The 6,267-nt window shown below is 49.9% G+C and overlaps 1 protein-coding gene across 1 annotated transcript in view; it reads left to right on the forward strand.

The window, feature by feature from the left end:
* The window catches only part of SCAMP1 (secretory carrier membrane protein 1), a 115,738-nt gene extending 109,701 nt beyond the window's left edge, over nucleotides 1–6,037 (forward strand). Inside the window, exon 11 of the mRNA XM_081088793.1 lies at nucleotides 5,079–6,037. The gene's annotated coding sequence lies outside the window, so the exon portion shown is untranslated. The remainder of the gene's footprint in view (nucleotides 1–5,078) is intronic.
* Nucleotides 6,038–6,267: the final 230 nt, after the last annotated feature.

Genomic DNA, 6,267 nt, shown 5'->3' on the forward strand with positions numbered 1-6,267 from the left:
GAAACTTCAGAAGGGAAGATGGCACTCACGGGCTTAGCAAAATGGTCCATGCCAAACTTAAGGCAGGATTATTTAGGGACCCGTGTGCTTCGTGTAGGCTAGATAGTTCCCTGTCCTTTTGCACTAAAACAATCCACTGCACCAAAATCTTATATTCACGCCTGAGTGGCTGGGGTGAGGCCTTTATTCTTCTTTGTTTGTTCTCCCAAGCTAGTTTGCTAATTACTGCTATGACAGAAAGAGCCAGGATAGCAAGGCTGACAAAAACGGAGCATCCAAGGAAAGTCCTCAGGTTGCAGGAACAAGGGAAAACCTGGAAACAGCACAGCAAGGGCTCCAGAGCGGTCTGTGTTCTGGAACGTGTCCCACTCTGGCTGTGCCCCACATGCAGGGATGCCTGCTGACAGCATCCGCATCAAAGTGGAAGTAGATCCTTGTTAACCACAGGGATTCAGGCACACAGAGTCTGAGCATGCAATCCACTGCTGCTCAGTGCACTTCCTGCTTCTTCAAAACTCACTTAGTAAAACCAGGCCCTCACTGACATTCCCTACAGAAGTCTTCTATCCATGGGCTACCCAATCCATTCCCCTCCAGGGCACCTGACTTTACTATCACATCACTGATGGTTACGGGTCATTGGATGCCCTCTGACGTTCAGAAAATGATGCTATGCTTGTCCTAATGATCCACTGAGTAAAGCCTCTTGGCAAGTAAGAGAAAAACACCGAACAAATGAGAATTCTGCCAGAAACCTGGAGTAGTGGAGGAGCTGATAAATGGTTGGTCCGTGCGGCCGATTATCCCTGTGTTGTCCTCAGAGCCCTGATAGTTACAGAGGGTGAAGGTGCTGCGCAGAGCCAGGCCTGCTCTGTCATGCATATCATGGGATCCTATCTCTGGCAGCTTTGCTGTCAGTGAGAAGGGAAGAAAGTGCGTGTGAGGAGAGCCCCCAGTGCCACCTGGCTAGGAGGCTCCCTAAAGAAACCAGGAGCCAGGTTCCCTTCCCCTGGAAAGGCAGGGGCACCCTGAATGCACTGCAATCAAAGCTGCACCAGAAACCACACTGCCCACATTGCAGAGCAGCCAGGCCCACGAATGAGGCCACGGCAGACACAGTTCTGAAGAACACGACCTTGCTTGCTCACCTGGGTCCGGTTTTCAAGTTTATTATGAAACTTCGCAACACAGACATGAGCTAAAAAGAACAATGAACACCCAGGCTGCTGTTAGCATTTTGCCACGCTTGCTCTGTCACTGTGGTCTACACACTCACCAGCACTCACACACAGACATTTCTGTCACTGTGGTCTACACACTCACCTGCACTCACACACAGACATTTCTGTCACTGTGGTCTACACACTCACCTGCACTCACACACAGACATTTCTGTCACTGTGGTCTACACACTCACCAGCACTCACACACAGACATTTCTGTCACTGTGGTCTACACACTCACCTGCACTCACACACAGACATTTCTGTCACTGTGGTCTACACACTCACCTGCACTCACACACAGACATTTCTGTCACTGTGGTCTACACACTCACCAGCACTCACACACAGACATTTCTGTCACTGTGGTCTACACACTCACCAGCACTCACACACAGACATTTGTGGACTGTTTGAAAATGAGTTTCTGAAAATGAGTTTCAGATGTCTTGACACTTCACCTCTAAGTACTTTAGCATACACCTCCTAAAAATAAGGACATTCTCCTACGTAACCACAATAAAATTAACACGCCCAAGAAAACTAACAATAACCCCTTATATTCAAAGCATAGCCCACATTCAAATTTCTCTACCCTGCCCCATTTTAATAGCTGTTTTCTTAAAACCATGACTCAATCAAAGCTCATGCACTGCATTTAGTTATGTGTCTTCAGTTCCTTTTAGTCAAAAATAGTCCTTCCAACACTAATCTATCCCTCCCTGCCCATGTTCCCCTGATACTGACCTTTTTGAAGCTACCAGGCCAGCTGTCTTATGGAATACCCAACAGTCTGGATTTGTCTATTTCCTCACACGGCCATTTTAAAATTGCTCTCTATCCTGTTTTATAGAAACTGGAGGTTAAATCTAAAGGCTAGTTTAGATTCAGCTTCAATATTTAGGGGAGAATCCTTGGCAGGTGATGCTGTATAATTCCTAGTGTGTCATATCTGGGAGGAAAATGACTGGGGCTACACTTCCGAATCAGAATAACTTTACGGATGCATACACATACGTGCGTGTGTATCTTGCTGTCTATCTATCTAGAGAGAACATGCACAGGTCCTCTATGGTCCTAAAGAATCCGAATTGTTGTGAGGAAGTGGTTAGAAGGCGGACTTGGGCAGGATTCTGTTTTGAAGGCTCCTTGGGTGGATTCTGATGCCTCGGTTGAGAAGCCCTGTCCTGAGAGATGCCGTCCCAGAAGCTGACAAAGTCTTTTTCCACAGGACTTTCATTCCTAAGATAGGTTTGCTGTGTTTCTTGGAGATGGAACCACATTTTCTATGTAACTTATAAAAACACAGAGAGATCTGCAGATCGAGGGAGGGAGCTACAACTTTCAAGCGGCCGACCTTCTCCGGAGGGCACAGCTTGTCACGATGAGGAAAGATTTGTGTGACCATAAGGAAGGGCCATCCTTCCTCTAACTGCAGAGCCTTCCTTTAAAAGAGGAACAACCTGGGCCTGGCTGGTGTGGCTCAATGGTTGAGTGTCGACCTTTGAACCAAGAGGTCATGGTTTGATTCCTGGTCAGGGCATATGCCCAGGTTGTGGGCTCAATCCCCAGTGTAGGGTGTGCAGGAGGCAGCCGATAAGTGATTCTTTCTCACCATCGATGTTTCTATTTCTCTCCCTTTCCCTTCCTCTCTGAAATCAAGAAAAATATATTTAAAAATAAATAAATAAATGAAAATAAAAAGGACCAACCTGGGCTGCCAACGCTTCTCTCCTGTCTTGCTCTCTGCCCTCCACTCAGCCATGTGGAGGGGGCATTCGGCAGTGGACCAAGCCATGCTGGGAAAGGGCACTGAGCTGTGTGAGGTGGGGTGGCGGTGTTTGAAGAGCTGTGTAAACAGGCCTGGGATAAAATCTCCACTTTGCCACTAAACAGCTGTGTGTCCTTTATATTTAACCTCTGCCAGCCTCAGTTTCCTCACCTGTAAAATAAGGCTAACACCATCTTCCTCACGAGACTACCATGAGGATTAAGCGAGAAAGTGTATGTAAAATCATCAGCAAGGCTTCCAATTCATTGTGCTCGACATATCTTAACTATTATCAATCATTATCCATGATTAGCTTGAAGTATTTGTGGTTCGGTGAGTACTCAAAAATGTTAACTCCTATTATTTTTTTTAATGGAGAATGTTTTTCTTTATTGAGAAACTGAACACTTGGGTACATCAAATAAAACCTATTTCGGGGGGCGGGGAGGGGGAAGGAATCGAAATCCACAATAGGGGGAAAAGTTAACACGGTGTGGACCATAGCAGAACCCAGAGACTATATTCTTGAAATTGAAAAATCCTAGGTGTTTCATAATTGACCTTTTGTTACAAAATGACCTATTAGATTTGCAGTTTGTGGTTCTTGGTGTTCAGGTCCATAGGACAAGCTAGGAAGTCTTCAAACCTTGAGCTGAATTCCATGAGGGGTAGTTTGGCTTTTGAATCATTTTGTCCCTGCCTAAGAGGTAGTGGCAGCAACAGCGCCCACCTTCTGGGCAGCTTCTTGCTTGGCATGATGAGCCTGTAGAACCGCCACAGCTTCATCCACCCGGAGCGGAGAGACTCGGGGACTCCAGCACGTGCAGCACGCAGAGTTGTCGATCTCTAGACGCATTCCCGTAGTCTCTCCAGCCAGGTTCGCGTGCACGGTGTGGATGAGTGGAAACAAACGTCTCCCAGCACCTGCTTCTGTTCCTGGCGGGGGTGCTGCGGCCAGCATGGAGGCGGTCAGGGGCCCCTGCCCTGCACACGGACCGCAGGCTGGGTGCCTGCGGAGGGGGAATGGCCTTGTCTGCAGCCTCTTGGGTCTCAAAGTGAACAAAGGCATAACCCATAGAGCCGTTCTCATCACACCGCACCTGGCAGGGCAGAATGTTTCGGAAAGTATCCTCACGTGCCTCGTTATCTACCGACTTATCCAGGTTCTTGATGAAGACGGTTCCCACACCAGGTTTTCTCAGAGGGCCCCCTCTGAGACCACATGGTGCAGACTGGCTTTCCCCTAATTACATCCAAGCTCATAGTCTCCAAGGCCCCCTCAGCCTCAGCCAGCTGCTGGAAACTGACCTAGGCACAGCCCAGGGGCCGGTGATCATATCGCGGCGACCCGCATGGACAGAGCCGCCCGCAGGGCTGAGCCCTTCACATGGCCTGGCCTCGGTGACGCCCGCGTGCAGGTCACCCACGCACAGGGAGGCCGTGGGGTAGCTGCTGGCGGCAGCATCCATCTCCCTGCCCCACCGCCCAAGCCCTGCCCGGACTCTTTACAGGGACCACACAGGACAAAGGGGTTCTTCCCGGAGCAGGGCGGCGCAGCTCAGAAGCAGGAGGCACCAGGAGACCACAGGGCCACAGACAAGAGGCTCTCAAAAACATCATGGCCCTCCCTGGGAGTTTGTAACTTTCAGCTGTCCTGATCTGAAGCTCCAAATTTCCAAAATCAGTTTATTAAATGGGGGCCTTCCCTCCAAATTACAAAAATTCCTAAAGAGCCAACAAAATGGTGCCTACACAGCCTCTGGGATACAGGTTTCTCTTTAAATAGAGGCCTCGGGCTCCTGGCAGTTAAAGGGTTTAAGGTTACTTACAGCCGCCAAGGAAGAGGGATGCAAAATATCTGTCGGTGTTGGGGGAGGGGAGGCGGGGAGTGCGTGGACATGGCAGCTCACCACCCACAGGACCCACAGACGGGACTCCAGGTGCGGTGGGCAGGCCTGAGGCTGCAAAGGTGACTTCCCGGAGGAGGATTCGCTTTTTCTTTAAAATCTTTTTTTTAAAAAAAGAAAGAAAGAGAGAAAGTGTTTTCAGTTTTGTTTTTAATCTTTTTCTCTCTTTTTCTTCAGGCTACTGAGCCCGAAAAGTGGCAGAGGCTGTGACGACCCCAGACGGAGAGACAACTCCTCTTATTAATGATAACTTTGCTGCACGGACCCATGTGGTCCAGACCATCAGTACACTTCGAAGGAGAACGTATGCTGCTCCTCCCTCACTGGCAGTTTCTTGGCTGATGCCTGTTCTCATGATCTCCATCTCCTTGGACATCACGTGTCTTCTGGGGCCTGGATAGGAGAAGTACATGCTCTCACTCCCCCAGGACGGAGAGCCTCTAGAGTGCCGCTGCTCCCAGTGTGGTCCCGGACCACCCGCCTCCTCTGGGGGCCTAGGCCACCTGCTCAAAACACCAAGTATACTTGGTCCCCCTCCCACACCCACTGAATCAAACTTTCTGGAGGTGGTGCCAGAAACTGCATTTTTTACAAGCCCCCAGGACAGTCCCGGCAGCTACATCTCAGCACCAGGAGGAAGGAAGCCTCAGGAGCCCTGAGGTGGGCCTGCGCTTGGTGCGGGGGAGGGAGAGACTGAAGAGAAGAGGCAGGGAAGTGTGGCCCAGCCCGTCAGGACAGAGCCAACCACCTGTCCTCAGCACAGCTCTCCAGCCACACAAGTCACAGGACCAGCGATTGTGCAGGGGAACCAGCTGTCCCCCTGGCTCATGTGTTGTCCCATAATCCTCTCAGGGCATGAAGGGGCTGCCCACACATTCAGGACTTCCTCTTTTCGAGCACAAAAGAAGCTTTGGAGCTGTAGGGACAGGGCTGAGACACACGTCTTAGCACATTGCGTGACTTTAGGAAAAAAAAAATACAGCGACCAAAGGAGGTTTTAGAAACTCTCACCGGCCCTGGCCACCCCTACAATATACGCTATGGAAAAGCACACATTTTGACTATTCAAGAAGAGGGTCCTAATGCACTAATAACTAATAATTATATTGTTCTCTGAGTTACCGGCTCAACATGCTCAACACTTCCTGTTTATTGCCAACATCCACCCCATGGTCTCGATAGTTCCCTTTCCTCCAGACACTCCTGGGAAAACTCACACTGTGGTTCTCAACCGGGGGCAGTTTTGCCTCTGCTCCCCTCGCAGGGGCATCTGGCAAAGTCTGAAGACACTTTGGTTGCCACACCTTGGGGGTAGGAGGGGGTGGGGCTACTGGTATCTAGTGGGAGAGGCCGAGGTTGCTACCTA

This window comes from Myotis nattereri (assembly GCF_964212035.1).
Source record: "Myotis nattereri genome assembly, chromosome: 4".
Classification (NCBI taxonomy): domain Eukaryota; kingdom Metazoa; phylum Chordata; class Mammalia; order Chiroptera; family Vespertilionidae; genus Myotis; species Myotis nattereri.